This window comes from Misgurnus anguillicaudatus, chromosome 13 (assembly GCF_027580225.2).
Source record: "Misgurnus anguillicaudatus chromosome 13, ASM2758022v2, whole genome shotgun sequence".
NCBI lineage: Eukaryota > Metazoa > Chordata > Actinopteri > Cypriniformes > Cobitidae > Misgurnus > Misgurnus anguillicaudatus.
This window is the reverse complement of record NC_073349.2, coordinates 27,688,776-27,710,677: the sequence shown is the minus strand read 5'-3', so window position 1 is coordinate 27,710,677 and position 21,902 is coordinate 27,688,776. Positions and strand designations below refer to the sequence as shown.

At 37.9% G+C, this 21,902-nt stretch overlaps 1 protein-coding gene across 2 annotated transcripts in view; it reads left to right on the top strand.

Annotated features, from left to right (window-relative positions):
• The window catches only part of tshz2 (teashirt zinc finger homeobox 2), a 69,957-nt gene that overhangs the window by 11,583 nt on the left and 36,472 nt on the right, over positions 1-21,902 (top strand). The window lies entirely within an intron of this gene.

Here is a 21,902-nt window from a genome sequence, read left to right as displayed (position 1 = left end):
ATAATCCCGTTTGCTTTTGTTTTCGCCTCAAAGGCTGCTTTATTTTTCTTGTTTATCTAGTTTATTTAACGCCAGTGTTGTCTGTTCACTTTGTTTTTTTTTAATCTAGTTAGCTGCCTACCTAAAGCATTTTGGGGCACCACATGCGCGTTTGATAAATGTTGTGAAAGCAGGAATACTATTTGTTTAGCAAACTGAAATAAATATAAGATTATACATATATAATCTTTCATATTGTTCTTTTACTAGCCTACTATACTGTCAGTATCAGAAGGTTAAAATCTAGCAAGCTCTTGTAAACAATAAAGATTCCCAAAAATGCTGGCTAGGAGGGTAGTGTACTAGTTTTTAAGGCATTATGATAATTTTGTCATGCACGGCAATGCAATTGGCTGTATATCAGAAAGCTTTGCAACATTCACTGTAACATTTTTTCTTTTATCCCCGGCCCCAGGCTTTCATTTGGCATATGATTGATCACGTGTCACGTTGGATTTATTGATAGATTAATTTCTAATAGATTCATTTATCACAGGTTCTTTGTTAGCCTACCCATGACCCCAGGTGGTGGCTGTTGCGGTTATTAAACAATTTCCAAACATAAATGTTGTTTAAGGGAGAATCGCCACAATACGTTTTTAGGCCTACTGAAATAGTTTTAACCCGATTATTTGGCTTTTAAATGAAAATATTTAATAGATTATTCTATTCAAATTTCAGACGCCACAGGTTAAGGTGCACATCTTTGTATTATTTTGAAGCAAAACATAAAAAAAATTTCTTCATAACAGTCAGTTAGTGTGTTTTGTGTACGTTGACGCCAGATGCTTACGGATGATCACTCTTTATAATAACAGTAGACAAACCCCACAGATGGTCGTCGTACTGTGCCAGCAATGGCGAATCTTAAAACCTCCTGAAGACGGCGAGTCCCTTCTTCCTGGTTTCTATTTTGCCTGTCACTTTCCAGTTCTCACACACGGTCGCGGCTCCCCCCGAAAGCCCCTTCCCTCTAACAAAAGGCGGCGCAATTATTGGGTGAACTTTTGCGAAGATTCCTGAGCGATCCCTTTACACGCTCTGGGCCTGCTCGCCTGTAATCTGGTAAATGTGTCAGCCCTATGGAGAAATAAGCTTTCCAGAAGAGTTTCTTCATTGTTGAGGTAATTGTCTCCTCTTTGACAGGCACATTCATCAGTGGCTTAATGGTCAATCAAAAGTTGGCAGGCAGAGTGTTTTCATTCTTTCTATCCACTACATTAGGAATACTTAATCAAAATGTCTCCCGGTAATGGCTGTGAAGAGTTCATGACTGACTGATCCGTTGTCTGCGCAGATAGAAAATTAACAGCTCGGCGCAGGAGAGATGTGGGCCCGCAGATAAACAAATTGTGCATTAATATTTCATCTTCGAGGCCTGGGATGTGCTATCAGCGTGCCGAATATTCCAGGCCCGTGTTGTCATTTGTCTCCCCCCGCAACCCCCCCACCACCTATATTCTTGAAGGCTTTTTGCAGCTGTAACTCATTTCCCCTTGATGACTTTACTGGGGTTACGGAGAGTGACGACAAATTGATTACCTGGCAGAGCAAGAATGGAGCGGCGAGAGAGACGCAAGCTGACAGTCATGTTATAATAATATGTTTAATGATGTGTGGAGGGGTGAACAAGGAGAGAGAGAGAGAGAGAGAGAGAGAGAGAGAGGTATTAAAATAAGACCGGAGAAGATGCGAGGAATGGGAATATTTTTTATTTTTTGCTCCACCCCTCTTTTCCATATTTCCTACGGATGTAGAGGTTTCAGGGTATGAAATGGCTTTCATTTCGTTATGTGGCAGCGTTATGCGCAGGTTATCTTTCTTCGCCGTGGAAACGCAGCCATTTAGTGTAAGGAGGACGCATCCTCGCAGAATTACGCAATTAATACTGCTCGTGTGACTTTGAGACGGTTTGCAGTCACCGGAAGGTCAAATGGATTGAATTTTTGAAAAAATAGTTTGTTCAATCAGCTTAATTTAATTAAGGAAAACTTTTCCACGAAATTAGTTCTGGTCTGTTCAACAAGCACAAAACAAGTTAATTCAAACAAATAATGCCTCGTTATGCTAATACTAATTAGCATAAGCTCATGTTAGCATGCTAATAATAATAATAATAACATATGATGTTTATAGGATGAGCATATGATATCCAGACAGGCATTAACAAAGTTAGTGCTTATTGAGAGAAATACCTCACATCCACAACTTAACCACAAGCGCCACTGTTCTGTGCGATCAATTCGAAAAAATAAACTCTTCTAAATCAATAAGATAAACAAACATTAAACAGTATAAATTCTTTCCCTTTAGTTAAAAATGCATAAAATAACACTTAATTTTAAACATGACTCTCCAAAGCGAGATGCATGCAAAGCATGCTGGGAAAAACAGATCCACGGCCCATTTAGTAATATCAACAAAAATCATTCATGTGTCTCAACATAAAATGATTAAGTAGTTTTTAAGTTATGATGAAAATGTAATTTTTAAAAATGTAAGTGGATAAAATTAAAAAAATGGGGTTGTATTAACCTTATTTAAGTCGCAAAATAATTTTTTAAGTAGATTTGAAGTAGTTATTAAATGAACACAAATTGGCACAGAAGAATTTTATGGTAACAAATAAATTAAAGAACAACAATTTATAGTGCAAGAATTGGTGCACGTCTGAGCAGCTCTCAAAAAATTTAAACAGTGATGGGATTGATTTGAAATAGTCCACACTGAGCCTGGGAAATATTAAAAAAATTCTGACCCTGCCTGTGAAAACCCATCTAAAGCCTTTTTTTGTGATTTATTGTTTTTTGCATAAAATCATCCTTCATGCAAAGAACATTCTGAGAAAATATAACCTTGATATCCTAAATACTGACTTAGTAAGATCATGTCAAAATTTAAATCAACGATTGAAATTTTACAGACAGGGTCACATAAAGTTGTATGCATAAAAGCTCCACATGTACGTCATACAGTATATTACCCATCTTAGGCCCATAAAGGGATCTGCATGTCTAGTATTTATTAGCATAGCGTCAGTGGAGACCTGTGATATTTCTTAGCAGCTTATGTTTCTAATCAGTTTCTGAATGGCCGTGCTTCAAACGGTTAGCCCAATTTGTTGTTAACAAGATAAATTGGAGTACAGACAAAGGCATTAAGTGTTGCAGTGCCAATACATGAGTGACAGGGGCTTCTGGGAATTGGCTAGCTCAAAGTCCTCTTAAGTGGCCTGTTCTGGAAACATCGGAGGATCAAGGCAGATGTTGTTTGTCTTGTGCTGGACGATCTCTCTACCTAGACATTTGCATGAAAATTGACAAAAGAAATAGTCGTTGTGGTGTATGGTAGTAGTAGCGGCTGAATTTGGGTCTTTGCATTACGCTAATTCTTATTTTTGAATCAGATTATTCAGGCGTGTGAAAGCACCTGTTTGTTTTATGATATTATCAATACTGTGCATGGCAGAAAACAGTGGCACCGTTAACAAGTAGCTATGTGATACAGCCATTCTCTTGTATTGTGCCCAATGTTTGTTTATATGACTATAGCAGTTAAACCACAACAACGTTTATCCTGTCTCAGTGGCGATGATGTCATGATATTTCCGCCAGCTTGCCCCGGCACTGGCAGGTGGATCTGGCAGTATCATTTTGTCAGGCTTTGCTCCAGGAGTCACATATACAGTAGGGTGGTGCTACATGTAGGTGAGAGAGGAGAAGCCTCCTTTTGTGCCCCGAAGCCACTCGTGTGCCGATTGGACCCGAGCACCACCGCACATTCACCTTGTCTTTCCTCCGAGACCTGCGCTAGTTTCCAGGCAAATGACACAATTTGATACGCTGGCGGGACAGTCGGGCAGGATAATGTTTTTACGCGATCACGGTGGCAAAAAAGCTATTTCTATTTCTTTGTGATGATTTTTTTTTCTTCATTAAACACAACAATGATGAGGTTATGGAGAGACTTTATTGCTCTCGGGCTAAAACTCATTACTCCTGCCAGACATCTGAGTATAAAAGAAATTACAAAATGGCATTTTGTACTCGGTCTCAGCAGATAGCAGGTCTGGGAGATTGAGGTCGGGAAAACGGCGAGGAGGAAGAGAGAGAGCGGGAGATGATCTGTGTCAATTTCTCGAGTGAAAGTCAGACGAGGGAAAGGCCTAATGACAACACAAAACACCTTTTGTGTGCACCGTATTTGATTACCGCCAGGAATTTTGATGGTGTTGCAATGTTGCCATGCTGTTAAACTGATCGCACTACATGCCAGGTGTACCTTGCCAAATATAGTATTATAATCTTTTAAAGAAATAGTTAACTCTTTGTTGACAAGGCAAGAATTTTGTGTATAAAAAAGTAGGGTTGGAATCAGATCTTGTACAAATAAAATTTCAGTTCCTCTTATCAATTCCTGCATGCACATTTTAAGATAATCAAGGTCTTTTATTAACGTCATCTGTGAAGAATTGACCTTTGACAGTTTAATCAAAGACCTTTGTATTCACATCAGTTTTTTTTTTATTTCACGTTGCCTGAATCAAGTAAAATTGCCTTTGTGTGACCTCTGTGTTTGGTAACTAATATCTTATTTGATTAAAACAGTTCTAATAAAATTAACCATCGTATAGCAACCACAGTTTAACCATAATATTTATGTTGGTTTTAAAAATGTCAAGCATGAAAATGTAAAAATTGCTTAAATTTACTTTTTTTCCCACCAGACATTGAAAAACAAAGTCTGGAGTAAATGGGAACATTAATTTAAAAACTTTTACTTATCATTTAACACTTTTTGTAACATAATTTAAAAAATTTGTCCTAAAAAATCTCATTACCGCAACAGTCAGAAAACATCAACACTGACATATTTTCAAAATGACATGACAAACCTGAAAGAACATAATTTGGAGATTCTGCACATGCATTTAAAATCAAAGTATTATGCTTCTATTAATTAAATTATCATTTGATAAGCATATGTTGCGGTAATGATAATCAAAATGTCGTGTAAGCATTCTGACAAGACAATATTTCAAATTAACTGTAAAAAATGATCTTACCTGGTAGCCATCTTGAAGTAACTGGTCCATGTGCTTGGTCACTCAAAATCAAACTTTATTAAAATTCTGTATGTGTGCTTAAACTGTTCTCAAAAAGTGTTGCGGAGGACAAGAAAATCAGGCATGGACACATCATTTTCCTAATTTTTCTTCATTATTATTATACATGAATATTCAGTAAATATTTTTTCTGTCATCTAAAGTAGTCTAGCAAAACATCCATTTATTTTTTTTCTTAATATTTTTGTGTTAATTTGATTAAATTACATCATAACGCATGTTCAAACACAGCCGGACACATTGCGGTAATGAGAATTTCAGCAGAAAATGAGATAAAATTTACAATTATAAATTCTTATGTTGAAATCACACATTGTGCAAGGTAGAACACAGTATTGTGTTAATTCTGATGCTTTTTAATGTTACTATATTACACATTTTAAAGCTAAAATCATTAGTGCCGTGGTGTTTCAATGGTTTCGTGAGAATCACCCTTATACTAAAACTTTGGTAATACAAATGGCAATCAATCAGATTAGTTACTACATGTTTACTGCTCATAAATGTATTGTTTGCACAACAGTCATCTGTAAGTAGACTAATAACCATATGGTTTAGTATTTAAATATTGACTTATTTTTTTAACACGTTGGAATTGAAACGAATCGAAAAGAATCGGAATCGATAAAACGATACCCAACCTTAAAGGTCAATGAGGTCTGTTTTAAAAACGTATCATAAAACTATTTCGTACAACCCATGTGCCATATACTAAGTCTTCTGATGCCGAATTCTGTGAAAAACAGATAAAAATTTTAGTAAATTTAGTACTTCAAAGTATCACATTTTTTCATGAGTTAACAGGAGAGTCGATTAATCATGGTTTGAATGATTCGTTCTCTAATTTGACTCAACCTGTCCTCATTTTAATAATCTGGTCACAGCGGTGAGCATATTGTCAGTGAATAATGTCTTAAATTTCAGCTTGTTTCTCACATAAACTATCACATGACTTTATATAAGATAAATACAGTGGACAGGTTTTACATGTGAATTGTTGGGATGGGGTGCGGGATGCTATGCGAATACCACAAACCATTTGTTCATCTTATCAATGAGAACACAAAGATTGTGAATGGACTCATTTCAGTAATTGTCGACTTACCGCCATATGGTTAAAGTTGTTCAGAACAATCACTGTGGGTTCAGGTTACCCGGTCCAGATGGATTTCAGACAGGGTGCTGCGTCCGGGCGAGAGCTGCGGTTCGGGATCGGATTTCAGATCTTGTCGTCGTATTTACCCCTCGTCCCTGCGATAGGATCCTGTTGATATGAACACAAAGCTTTATTCTGTTTTAAAGGTGTCAAGATGACAAAGAAAGCAAAGGGGACACGCTGTTCCCATTACTTAGTACATGAGATTGGTCTGTTTAGTGTTGTTTAATGGTGAAGTCTGTCATTGCGTCCAATGTTAGGATACTTTTTCATGTCTCAGCTTTAAATGCAGCGATAACTATAAAAGTATAAACACTGTTGCTCTGTGACACATGGCAGCATAACTCATTAAGCATTGATGCAGGACTTTTATTATGTATATAAATGGGTACATATTTGATACTTGCACATCTGCTTCGCATTTTTATTATAATTACAATAATATTTTTTTTATTTAAATAGTTTTATTTTATTTTACAGTTGCAATTGACTGATTTTTATAAAATAGCTCCAGGTTTTTTAATATAATGGATTCGGTGCAAAATTGACACTATTACTTTTAACACCTTTGTTCCAGAAACACTTGGTGCATGTGTAGTCTAGTATTTATATGTTTAAAGTTTGTTTATTTTATTTTTTAAATGTTTTTATCTCTGTTACTCAACCTCTTGTTTCTTTTCTTCCTATGAAACCCATATCTTCTCTTTATTTTGTCCTATAGTTTATGAGAAAATAGAGATTACATTATGGCTTTAAAAGACAGAAACTTCATTAATCTACAAATTGTCCACAGTGTTCCCGATTTGCTTCCAATCAAGTGCTTAATGAGTCTCAATTAAGATTTATTATGCAAATTAACCCTGGCCTGCTACAGTCTATGGGCCAGGAGCTATGACAATATTTTGCTAATGGTGCAATCTGTAATAATTATAAAAGGCAAACTTTCACAATATAAGGTTTAGTGTTGGCAGGAGGATGGTCCACCGGTAATGTGAAGCGTTTATAATGTTAAAATCAATTTACAGATTAACTTGACATATTACATGGGCTGTAAAATAAACATTTGTTTATATAGATTTAATGTACATATAAAAAGCATATACATGTACCAAGCGTTTCTGTAGAAATCTCGCAGCTATTTATTTGGTAAGAGGTACAAAAAAGTTTGGTTATTTTCAACCCAGCATTGGGATGAGCCCAGACCCTTGGGATTGACAGTAATTAACCTATGCTAGGTTGTTTTAACCCATTGTTAGGTTAAATATAAACATTTTCTAAATGTATTTAACCCAACGGCTTATAAACCATAATTTTTTAGATGGTGAAAAATAGTGTTATGAATTATTTTCTTTACAAAATATAAACAATTATAAGCTTGATTACCAAAGTAAGTCCAAAGTGCATGCATAAATATTGACTTGAAATAAATGCATGTAAAAAAGATTTAAATTTCACTTAGTATTTGACGCTGGCCTTGACTAAGAGGCAATATTTTATTAAAGCATCTGTGGAAATCGATTTTATTAATGCATGAAATAAATGCATTGCTCACAGATTAGCAAATGTGTAAAGTCTTAAGGAAAGTGATATTGTCAGCATCTACACTGGCAGGTGCCCAAAAACACGGAGTCATAAACCTCAGGCTTGCTTTTCTTTGTGTCTTCATTAAGCATGGCCGCTGATGGCTTTCCGACAGCTTTATAGCTGACAGGTTTCATGGCACGTCATGCCGTGCAATTACACGAGAACTAATTTGATGAATCAACTCGATATTCCCCCGTCCTGGCTGGCCTTTCAGTCCGAGGGGATTCATTTTCTACCTAGAGGTCACGGGACCCCGGCCCACAGAGTTTCTCCAGATTCATCGGTGTGCGGTTATAATAACTTATGTTATGTTGTATGAATCGGGATCTTGTTGTAGAGAAAGATCAGGAGAGCGTGAGATTCAGAATGCAAACATGTTTGTTATGCATACTTCACTATGTTGGAGGACCAATTTGGAGTAGATCGTTTGCATATTTTTGCATGTTTTGAAGTACTTTTAAAGTGAATCATTTACATATTTGTGCTCTTTAGTGAACATAATAGATATCAGCTGTAAACGTTTGTATACTGTGTTTCATCTCTCTCTTTTATTGAACTGCAGGAGAGTCTTGCTAGTTTAATTGTCATCCATATGTTTCCTTGGACTCGACATTCACGAGTCTGTTACATGCATGTATGTTTTATTATGTACATACTATATGTCATAGACCCAAGGATCGCAAGCACACATACAGTACAGTAGATCACAACACGATCCTTTAAAGCAAAGCTCCTTCACTGTTCAATTACGCATCGACCGAACAAATATTCTGCAATAGAGCCATCTAACAAATGAATGTCTACGTTTAATAGTAAAGTTTCATAACAAACCATGCTGGTGTATTTTAACGCTCTGATTGGAATTGCGGAGCAGTTTTTGATGGAGTAAATCTGCCATAATAAAACGTCTTGTTTGTGTCCTTGCAGAGTTGCGAGTAGACGGCCGCGTGAGCCGTGCCGTTCTTCTGAAGCTAACAGCTTAATTGAAACTCATTAAACAGCCGTGACAGCGTAGGTGTCCTTGCAGGATATAGAATAATTCAGTTGTGCTTACAACTTGATTAAGAGAACTGGGTGAACATATTAATGGTTAAAGGCATTGAACGGGATACAGGACTTGACAATGCAAAAATGCAGTGGGCTTTATTTGGCTGATGAGTCCAAACCCAAACTCAATTTTATGCGTTAATGAGATATATAAAGTATATATAAAGAGTTCAGATGCAAAACCCTTTACGTGTGTCGGACATGTTTATTTGTAAATGAGCATTTATCAGGCTCTTGGGTTATTAGCTAGTAAGTGAATTGGTATTTAACACATTTGGTTGTTTTTTGTGGCAAAACCCTCTAAGTGCATGCAAGCTTTTTGGCAAGTATCTCCACTTCTACAAAAGTGTCCAGTCACTCTTTACTGTCCTTTCTGAATAAGGGGCGGTTCACATTTCACGTCTAAAACCGCGCTGAAAACACGACCATTGGTTGGTTCTTGTCACATGACCTGCGGTGCGCTTGTGGCATTCTAAAAAGTTCAAATGTTTTTAACTCGATGCAGTGCGGACGTGCCTGGAAAAATTACCACGTTGCTTCTGTTATGAGAGCGCATACTGCCCGCCCACATTTGAAATTACGAACTTGAGCGCGCAAAAGACGTGATATGTGAACCGCCCCTAAAGGTGTAAAAGTTTAAAAAATTCAGTCAATATCCTAATATATACTGTAAACCTCCTTTAACCAGGTGAAAAACTCTTGCAGATCGTTCATCCAATTCTTCTTTCGTGCAACTAGAGGACTTTGCTGGAAAATTTGCGTTTAACGGATTCTACCAACAAAGCTGTATTTCTGAATGGCCTGATGCTGGGATAATGCTGATCTAAAGGGAAAGGATTTGATTAACGTATAATATGTGCGGAGAGACCATTTGGTCCATATCATTATATCATTTTGACGGCTTTTGCATCTGAGCTCTTCATATTAATACTCAGTTGTATAAAAGTAATTGGTTTGATTTAAATGCAATGCAATGTCACTGCAATATATCATTGTTTTGCAAGGTGGTTAATGTCTAGGAATTCATATGATATGCTTTCGCCCCAGTAACGTAGGTTTGGTTTAGTAGTGGAGCTTCATTACCGTATTTTCCGGACTATAAGCCGCACCGGAGTATAAGTCGCATCATTCAAAAATGCATCAAGACGAAATAAGATATTTAAGTCCCAGTGGACTATACGTCGCATTTGTTTAGAAAATATTTTCACAAAATCCAAGCCGAAGAACAGACATTTAATCTGGAAAGGCAAGTTATTCAACTAAACAATAGCAGTCAGAACAGCAGGCTGAAAAGATGTCTATACGTTAAAGTAATATTATCAGTTATTTAAACGATAAACCATAGCATACAGAACTTACCTGGAAGGTTGAGGAGTCTACATTAACCAAACAAACCAACTGGCATGAAGTTTGCATACTCGTCATTCCACATTACAGAATCCATTGAATTACATAAATACAGGAGCAGCATATAGCGGACTCTCGCGGCTGTAGATGGTAATGATATCTCTTGCATGTCAAAATTAATTCATACTGACTTACAAGGCGCACCTGACTATAAGACACAGCTCCAGCCAAGATATAAAAAAAACGTGGCTTATAGACCGAAAAATACGGTATTGCTTATTTTTAATCGTATCGTAATGACAACAACATAATACCGAATAATATACAGTGAATATTTGATTTTTCCATCTAATGAATGACTTCCGTATTTGCCAGAATATTAAACACTCCACCTTATGCAGAAAAAAGAAATCATCTATATTCTTTCAAAGCACTTTTAAGGATATATAAAAAAAATGTACCGGCCTCAACAGTTATGTCAGTACTTGACATCAGCATGTGAAAACACACATCCTGCGTCGTCTATGCTGAAAACGAAATTTGCCAAGAACTGATGGGCCCTATAATGAGTGCATGACTAATATTGCAATTTAGCAAAATAAAATAAATCTGAGCAAACCATTGAAATCGTGCAGCATTACAATCTGCAGCGAAGACGAAGTATCTCCACTAAATGTAATTTCTCCTGTTAATTGCCGTGCCCTCTTGAAGCCCGTTTCAACTTTGAAAAAGCCTCAATCATTTCGGCGAGGCCTCAAATGAGCATGTTGGAGTAACTGTTATCTCCTCTTTTCTTATAAGACTTCAACTCATATAAAAAGTCAAACTTTATGTGATAGAAAGTTGCTGAGACTTGCAGTTCTCCACTGTCCACTGTGATCGACACAAGCATCTCTGCTAGGATTTGCACACTTTGTTCTTACATTTAAAGGGACAGTTCCTGGATTTCATGGAGGATTTTTTTAGGCGTTTTCTTTGTCAAGCCCCATAAAGGTCAAACTACATAAAACCAGACCATACATCATTTGAAGTCATATGATTATCAGATGATTGTATGAGGAGGAGACGAAAATGAGGGGTAATTATTTTTGGTTAATCCGTCTGTAACAGTTCTTAAATCTCACTTTATATTGTATTGAATGATATCTGAAGAATTTTTTTTTTTTTATTTAAACTGCAACGTTGACTGTATTTCAGAGTTAAACTTTTCCACTTGTGTCCTCTATGAATTTTGACAAAATCTGTCTGACTGAAATCCCCAGGACGGCTGAATTATATACTACCTACCAGGCAGCAAATATTACAATATATATTTCTGCCATAAAAACTTTTAACATTCCACCTGTTTTCAGCTGGAAAATAAACCAGTTCATCTGGTGTTATCTCACTTGTACTGTATATATATTCAACATTTGGACAGGCACACACTACCCCTCACCATTTTGTAAATCTGCAAGGGGGGATTTCCTCAAAGAAGGGATTTATAGCTTCATGTCGGCTTCACATGATTGATAGCGCACAGTGGAGCCTTTGTACAGAAAGACAGACTCATGCCTTACTGTGGGCCAACTGTATCTGTATGAAACAAAACATGATGCCAGGCCGTCCTGAACACACAGCGTCTTGAGTCATGATGGGAAGGTTCCAGTAACCTCCCTGTGGGTGAAGTGTTGGATGTAAAACAGTGTTAATGCTGCTTTCGGGAGAAAAACGCTGATCGGCTGCTTTTACCGTTAGTCAGCGAAGGATGTGAACGTTTATTTCGATTCGCCGTGATTTGACTCATGAGTGGTTTCTTTGGTTTATACATCCTGTGAAGTGGTTGTTTTTCTACTTGTTTGGAAATGTTGGTGTTTCCAGTTATTAAATTATAGGGGTGTGAAACGTTTTGGGATTTTCGGCAAAGAAAAGTTTCAGTAGCAAGTTTCAAAACTTTTACTACGTTCTTTAGACTTGTAAAGTTATCATGTTTCAGTGGTTTGGAAATGGTACAGATTTGTTTTAGTCGGTATAAAGTGGCTGTCAGAATCCTTTTAGTTTTTGAACGACACTTATTTTGAAAGGAAAAACTTTATTTCATCCATTGTAAATAGATGCGTGAAAAAGATTTGTGATGTTAGCTAAACAGGAAAGTTGTCTGAGAGGCAACCCAATGTCGTTTAAGTGATAGAGCATTGCACTAGCAATGCAAAGGTCCTGGGTTCAATCCTTATGTAACACACATAATGATAAAAACAAACAAAAAAATTATAGCTTGAATTAGGGTTGGGGGATATGACCAAAATATCACGATAGGATTAATTTTATATCATGATAACAATATGTATCACGGTAGAGTTTTTTATGTTTTAATAAGGTTTTTCTGTTATTAAAATCTTTAATACCATAGAAATGTTCATAATTCTCACAAAAACCTTATACAAGCATAAAAAGAAAATAAAAACAAACAAAATCAAGCTCTCTGATGATAAACGGTCAATGATAAAGGAATGATAATAAATAATATATATAAATAAATAAATAAATATCCAGCCGTGTTTGACGCGTCAAACTGTGAAATTCTAGTCATCGAGACATTCACGTGAAAATTTGCGTCATGGGAGGGCCTTCCATAGGCTTCTGCGACTCCACTCCCTTCCTGTAATCATGCCACTACTAGAGCAAGCTCCTGATTGGTTAACGCGTTGCGTTTTTCCGCCAAAGTTCAAATTTTTCAACTCGCGCATTTGCAGTGTCACCGCTCAATTCGTGCCAAACGTTACGTTTTCATGACCACCTGCAGAGTTGCGTGACATGGGCGCGTAACCTTGATAGAGACGATAGTCTATAATGTCTGCTGGTTTATCGCCCACCCCTTGAATGCACTTCAAGTTACTTTTGATAAAATCATCTGCCGAATGCAAAAATGTAAATATTTCTCCTTTGGTGTAGGCCTGTGCAATTAATTGTTTTTGGATTTCCAATTTTTTATTCAAACAAAGTTAATTGAGGTAAAACAATTATGGTGCGATTAAAATATGAATCGATTGTCGTTGAAAGTGTGAAGTGTGTGAAGTGTGACGTGTAGACTATTGCAACACTTACTTAATGAAAGGGTTAAATAAATGCATGTTTTCAAAGTAAGTAATCGTGTTAAATAATCATGATTATGATTTTGCCTATAATCAAGCAGCCCTACTTTGGCGTAACAAGCACAGATTAAATTAAAATGTGCATTAAGAACTCAGTGGGTCACACACTTAACTTTATCTGAAATGAAATTAATTTAATATTTAATTGTCTCTAGTATGTCAAAAAGCAACCTGCTCGGACGACCATGCAATCAGGTCAGCATCAAATTACAAACGGATGCGTCTATGCCCGAATCCTTCCCTCATTTTTCACTTCAGTGTTTCCAGAGGTCTCTCACAGGGGGCTTACATCCGTCTCCCCGCCCTTCGGCCTACTCGTTTGACTTTCCCCTCCGAGGCTCGCTGTTACAGATGTGCAGCTGCCTCACAGAGAGCCAGGACGGCCACCGTGGAGGCCTGTAGTTAGTCCGTCAGCGGCCGGGTCTGCATGAGTGGAGACATGTGTGCCTTGGTCTTGGAGGCTGAGGTCCTCGCTGGGATAAGAGCTTTAATACCTGCCATTACGCTGCCAGAGGGAGTCATTAGGAACCGGCGGATCCACAGTCAAATGAACGCCGGCCCTCATTGTGCTCCGGACGAGTCCCATCAGACCGGCAATGAGACCCAATGACCCTCAAGAGCAGCGTGCGCCCGCGCTCCGCCTCCTCTTCCAAAACGCCCCGCCGCTCATTCTCGCTCCTAGTTCTCCGTTATTGTAGCCGTGTAATTTGTTAGTCATGATTTATGATTTGGGAATTTTTTTGTCGTGTGTTTTGGAAATTTATTGGCGCGTCTGAATGGGAAGCTTAATAGTCTTCTGCTAAAATTGCTCCCATTTGTCATGATAGTGAAACTTTAAGTTCTTTTTAATTTTCTCCCTTTTTGAAGCTCCATGTCAGTTATATTGAAAATATTAGATTTTTATCTCTTCAGAAGAAAACGTTAGCGACGCTCGCTCACTGTCAGAACGTTGAGGGAGTTGCAGTAAAGTTGTTAGTGGGTTCTGGATGGTTTCTTACAAGCCCAACTTTACAGTAAGTCTCTCCAGGTCCACAAACACGGCTCATGTCTCTTCTTCAGTATAAGTCTATACGATTTTATTTGACTAGTTTCTGTCACTTAATATCACTTTTCGTCTCTTTATAATCAGCAGTGGTTCTCAAACTGGGGGGCACAGGATGGTGCCAGGGGGCCCCTGGTTTATGACATTTTATAAAATACAAAATTAATATAAAATTAATCCTCAGAAAAATAAGGCTACTAACCAACAGATACTATTGTATCATTTAATGATCTTTTATTTAATTCAAATTCTTAGTTTGAGATTGTTTTGTGTCATAAGTTTTTTTGTGGGGGGATGCAAGGGGGGCTGCTGAAAAGTTTGAGAACACAGGTATGTGTACGGCATGCTTAATACTTAGAGTATATTTAACTATAAGCAAAATAGTAATAGTGATGTTTAAAAATTGCTTAGCATTATACAGCAATAGTGATACAATAGCTCAATACTGCATTGCATATGCAGCATAAAGGTCATGTGTTCGATCCCAGCTAACACACATACTGAATGCATGTTTGAATGCTTCGGATTAAAGCGTCTGCCAAATGCATACGTGTCAAAAATATCAAATGCTAACTATGTTGTCTAACATGATCCTCTCATCTGATTGGTTAAGAGCTTACACAAGTATGGCGTAGCAGTCACATCGATCATATCTGTGGTTAAAGACCCCTAACATAGTACCCCTCTATATGGATTACAATCCACTACAGTGTCCTCCTGTGATCAGTTTCACATTCAGATATCAGTAAAAATGTAACGCTTTGTGTTGGCATCAGCTGGCATGCGGGAGAGGATGGCAGAAATGTGTTCTATTTTAGAGGGGGACTTCCTGGTGATCGTGCAGATACACAAAACTGTGTGCCAACCTGCTAGCAGATGGCACGAGAGTGACGTCGCCCTCGTGGTCTACTTACAGTAGATCCATTTACCGTCTGATACTCCAAGCTGATGTAACCAGACCAGAGATCTGATTAATTCGGCTTCCAGCGGATTTTATAACGTTGCAGATGTTCAGGCGCACATAACACGTGTGATGGATTTATAAATATCCGATTTTATGCCGCAATTAGCTGCGGCGAATTAGTCTGCGATTTTTTATTAAAATATAAATCTCGCCGCGTGGATTTGATTCACTGCTGATTGTTCGCAGAGCGCTCGTGTTACGTTTGACCCGCCGCTGGCCCCCGTGGCCCTGTTTTGCAGGGGCCCATGGGAGCTTCCTGGAACCCTGATTCAAGTCTCATTGCTTCCTGTCTGCTTTCCTTGAGCTGATCAATCACGGAGACGAATGTGCCTGTCATCGCACACGTGGCCGTCGCCGCACCTGCTCGATACCCGCCCGCTGAAACACTGCCATCTTAGCGGCTCCTGACAGATGTTCCCTACTTCAAAATGTGTCTGTGCGTGCGCACGGCTCTGCTAGCGTTTGTTTGGGCTAAGGGTCATTAAACTTGTCGTCGTGAGGATGTGTCGTTGTAACAATTCTGCTTTTATCGTCATCTTTTTTTGTACGGGTAGTTGACGTGCAATAGTTGCGCAAGCTTTGCAATGTGATGTTATATTTTATTGCTTTGCTTATTTATCAATAATTGTTGTGCATTGGAGTTTTATGAGCTTTAAATTTTATATAGCGGAAAAAATAAAAAGATTACATTTATGCAATTCAAATACATCCACATAATCACTTTGCTGGTATTTTAAGCATCCGCTATCCATGTGTTACTCCTTAGAAGCTTGTTTTGTATGATCACGTTTCTTTGTTGCATACGTGTGCTCTCTACATTGGCAGTATGTGGCAGCAGTCCAGGCATGAGGTAGCACACGGTGTCCAAATCCCTCCATCAGGGACCTCATCAGCCTCTGAATTTCCTTCCCCTCTTGCCTCGGGCCATCCATATTCATTTCCTGTACTGATTTAGACCCAATGAAGAAAGCAAGCTGGCTTCTCTCTCGCCCCCCGCCCGTCCTCCCTCCCGCTGCCCCGCGTGACAATACACTGTAAGGGCGTTGGATTAGTATGATAGTATACACGACCTGGGTCAAATACCTATTTGTGAGATCACCGCGAGATTCGCCGTTTGCGCGTTGTGCTGTTGGAGCGCTTTAGCAATGTTTAAGCATTTTCAAAACTATTGAATAAAAAAGGATTATTATAATAAATTACGTATAATTGTTTAGTGTTGTTTAGGCACACCAATTATGCATTTTATTAAAGTATAATGGAAAATTTGTTTACCAAATATTTATTGTGATGTGCCTTTCGTTTGTTTGTTTGTTTGTTAGTTCGTTCATCTATTCATTTTAATTTCCGCACAATCCTTGTACAGTACACTTATTCTTTAGTTTTAAATTGTTTTGTTTTAAATTACGTTTTATATTGTACGTTTTATCTTCTACTTCTACTTTAAATGCTTTGCACAGCCTGTACAGTTATGCAAATGTATTTGTACTATGCTTGTATAACTGTGTGAAATTGAATTTCAAATCGTTTTAAAGAATTAAAATGCAGATTTTACTGCCGATAGTACACTACGATAATGTGCTGTTGCAGTGTACATTCAACCAGTTTTTCGTCATGGGTTTGGCTTTGATGTGTGCTCTTCTGTGTGTCTGTCATCTTAAACAAAGAGGTGATGCACTGAGCCATTGTTGGACGGGATGATATCGTTACATTAGCCGCACACACAAGAATCAAACCCCGTGATTACAGCGGTGGGTGTAGCTTTTTGTTCTTCCAGGGGGGAGGAAATTGACTGTAATAAAAAAGAAGTCAGATGACTTAACTCTGTAATTACCGGCCTGTTTTCATGATCCCGTATCCTATTTAAGAGCTAAGCCTCAGAAGACTGCCGCTTACCAGTTAAGATTAATCCTACCATTAGGTGTTCAGAGAACGCAAACTCTCCTGAAATAGTTGTAAGATACACATTAGTCTCAATTTTCGACATAAAATAGTCACGCGCGAGGGTCGAGTCACCTAAGGCTCACATCATGAGTGTTAGGAATGTTCATCCACCCACAGGCATATTGAACAGACAGCGACTGCGGTTTGCAAACAGCCCACATCGATCATTATTCATAAAAGACAGTCATATGAACTTCCTGCCTTTTTATGTGAAAATGTGATACCATGATGGATTTCAATCGGGCTTATGTGACCCTAAATGCTTATGTGGGTTTCATGCATCTTTGTTACACTTTCATAGTTATCTTTGAATAATATTCTTGTGTTTAATGCATATCGAAGGCTACTGTATATGTTTACATACGATGAACACCATACACGTGTTTTTAAGTAGGTTTCACCACCCTGAACGTCAGCGCTAAGCCTGCTGGCACTCGGCGAAATTTCGCCCCGTGAGTAATTGACCCGTTTTGATAAACGCCTCTGAATGACACCGGCATAATTCACCCTAAAAGTTTGCACTGTCAATGGGATGAGCTAACTGTCTCGCTCAAATATATGGGTGCAATTTTCGAAATAGGTTTATAGCAATCCTTGAGAGAGAGAGGAGGGCGAGATAGTGATATTACTGACTTTATTACTCCAGCCGAACATCATTCGGCACCTTGGCCTTTTTGTACGCCCGTTTCTCTCTTTCTCTCAGTGCTGTCAGATACAGCAAGTGCTTTGTAATCTTTGTATTGGAAAAGCTGCATTCGGGTGCCGCAGCTCGATGCATTATATTAAACGTTGCTAATCGTGTTACTGTAGGTGTGCCGAATTAATTGCTGTTTTTTTATCTTTTTTTATGTTGTTTTGCACGGTATATCTACGGTATTTCAAACAGAAAACCTGATCCGCTGCCTGTTTTTTTCATAAATTGTCACGGCCTTTTGGTAAATTGGTATAATCAGATGTTAATTTGATTTGTTTTATGAGCATCAGTGTTATCCTCAAAGAGAAAACCAAGGGTAATTTTGTTTTTAATTCACACACATCCTTCTCTCGGTTCCTGGATCAGGTTTATAACCCCTACACGAAACCCCAGGGGCAGCCTATAAAGCGTACGGTCACGATGTACAGCGTCTTTATAATGCATCCCTTTAAATAGATGCGGACAAAAGAATCACTGTTGCGATGCCATCCAGCTCTGATCCCACAAAACCTTGGACCACTCCCTTCTTGGCTCCCGATGAATACTCGCCTTTAGTGCCGTGATCTGCGTCGACTGAAAACCTTCCTTATTCTGCATGGCTGAAAGGTTGCGGGCTGGGAATGAGCTCTGTTGACTGGCAGCAATCAATCATAAAGCAGAATCCGGCTAATGAAGAAGACCATAGTTTATTAAAGGACTGGTGGGAAAGATATTACTGCAGGCCTGGGGTTGAGCTGTGAATACACACAAACAAGCAGACAGGCTCTTGACTGTAAAGCTACAAAACGTTTACCTAACACTGCCGACCATTAGGAAAGACGGGCGTGAATGTGACCCATTTATAAAGTTTGTATGTTTACGATTGAAAAAAAACATGCAAAGTAGTAAAATGCATTGACTAATCCTTGTGTTGTTTCAAACAGGTGACATTTTGAATGTTTTTCATATAATGAAAGTGAATGGGGACTGAGGCTGTCAATAACCAAATAACATAAAAAACATGTTTTTCATGTACCGTCTCTTTAACAAACTTTAGTTTACGATATTTGGTTACAGCTGTTTGTTTGCACACATGCTAAATTGGCCATTATTGTTGGTTTCGAATGGGTTCAAATTAGTTACTACATCCCTTATGAAAATGAACCATGTTTTTTTGTGGTAAAAGTGCAGTAACCATGTTTTTTTGGTGTATTTATTACTATTAGCAAAACCATGGTTTTACTGCAGTAACCATGGTTTAACTGTGGTTATTATAAATCATGGTTTACAAAACCATGGTTATTTTGTGGTAACCATGGGTTTACTACAGTAACCATTGGTTTAACTATGGTTATTATAAATCATGGTTTACAAAACCATTGTTATTTTGTGGTAACCACTGGTTTACAACAGTAACCATTGGTTTAACTATAGTTATTATAATCCATGGTTTACAAAACCTTGGTTATTTTGTAGTAACCATGATTTTATTGTGTAACCATTGGTTTAACTATGATTATATTATAAATCACGATTTACAAATCCATGGTTATTTTGTTGTAACCATGGTTTTACTACTCTAACCTTTGGTTTAACTATGGTTATTATAAATGATGGTTTACAAAACCATGGTGATTTTGTAGTAACCATTGTTTTACTACTCTAAGCATTGGTTTAACTATGTTTATTATAAATCACGATTTATAAATCCATGGTTATTTTGTGGTAACCATGGTTTTACTTCTCTAACCATTGGTTTAACTATGGTTATTATAAAATACGGTTTACAAAACCATGGTTATTTTGTAGTAACCATGGTTTTACTACTCTAACCATTGGTTTAACTATGGTTATTATGAATTATGGTTTACAAAACCTTGGTTATTTTGTAGTAACCATGGTTTTACTACTCTAACCATTGGTTTAACTATGGTTATTATAAATCATGGTTTACAAAACATTGGTTATTTTGTAGTAAACATGGTTTTACTACTCTAACCATTGGTTTAACTATGGTTATTATAAATCACGATTTACAAACCAAGGTTATTTTGTAGTAACCATGGTTTACTACAGTAACCATTGGTTTACTACAGTAACCATTGGTTTAACTATGGTTATTATAAACCATGGTATACCAAACTTTGGTTATTTTGTTGTAACCATGGTTTTAGTGAGTAACCATTGGTTTAACTATGGTTATTATAAACCATGGTTAACAAAACCTTGTTTATTTTGTAGTAACCATGGTTTTACTACTCTAACCATTGGCTTAACTATGGTTATTATAAATCATGGTTTACAAAACCTTGGATATTTTGTAGTAACCATGGTTTTACTACAGTAACCATGTTTTTTGTTGTTGTTTAAACTGTAGTAAAACCATAGTTAAGTTTTGTAAAAGATAATTCAGTGATTTGTTTGCACCAACACCCCAAGTTTTACTATTAAAATAAACAATGTAAACTTGCACAAAATATTTATAATTATATTGGTTTATTTAAATGTTCATTAAGTAAAAAACTGCAAAAATACTGATTGTTTTATGTAATGGATTTTACTTGATGCACTTGGCAACAAATGTACCAAAAAAATTATATCGCCCAGTCCTAGCTGTAAGTCTAAAACCTTAAAGTAGTCTGGAAACGACTTTTAAACACACGAACAATAATTCAGGTTGAGTTAAAAACAGTTTATTCATTAAATCACTGGGCCGGGTCAGATGATTCAGATTTATAATTCAGTATGGGAGGAGAATGTGAACATTTAACATTAAGCTCCTCGTGCAGAAGAAAGGTGAGATTCCTCAGACGCAGGGACACACTGAGACTTTACAAGACAAATGAGCAGCGAGGGAGTGAAAAATGCAAAGCAGATGTTTTTTAGCCATTTTTTTAATGGCAGTGAAACATTACTGATGCCATTACCGGGCGCTTTTATGGCTTCTTTTAATCCTTCCACTCGCCTGAGGAAAGGAACCCCTTGTGGTGCAAAGCAGCCTCTTTGCTTTAGAGCGACAATTTGAAGCCATTTCCAATTCATTTCCTAATCTGCCACGAGGCTTCGCCAGGCTTCCTTTGCAATTATTATCTTTTCAGAGACGAAAGAGGCCGTAAAGCGGAACTTGGTTCAGGTAAATTTATTGTAATCTTTCGGATGCGTGTTCCCGAGATGACGCACGTGTGCCCCGTTTCCGTTTTTATTTACCAAATTATAAACACAGATGCCGAGGCCCTTACAGTCCCAGAGTAGAGCCGAGTAAGAAACAAAAACGTTTTCTTTTAACAGTTTCAGGCCAATTTGGTTGAAGGGTCAGTGAATCACTGTAAATATACAGAGCACCATCACCACTTGAATCTGTCCAGAAACAATCCCACTGTCTCATAGGAAACAAGCAGTGCATTTTAATAACAACATCCCATATCACCTTTAAAAGTTTGTTTTTTTTAAATATATGGCCAGGTGGTTCCAGGATCAGCAGATGAGTACGATGGGTAGTGTCTGCTGTCCGCATTAGACTCACCGCACTGTATTAAGCTCACAGGAGCGTTTCAATGGGTCTGGCCTGAAAATGAGAAGGAGATGAACTCCTGCGTCCAGCGTGTTGTATATCACGATGATGGCAGCCGCATGGGCGTGTGTGCATATGCGCCGCTCATAAATATCTCCGTCCCCGCCCCCCCGTAGGGGCCGCTGCGATGAAGGCAAAAGGATGCCGCTGTCGAAGTGATTGAAGGCTCCTTGTCCCGGCTCTCGACACAACCCCTCGTTTGCTGGGCGGACCCCCGCTGAGATCCGAATGGGGGGGGGGGTTGATAATAGCGCAACCGATGCACAATAATGCAAAAACACA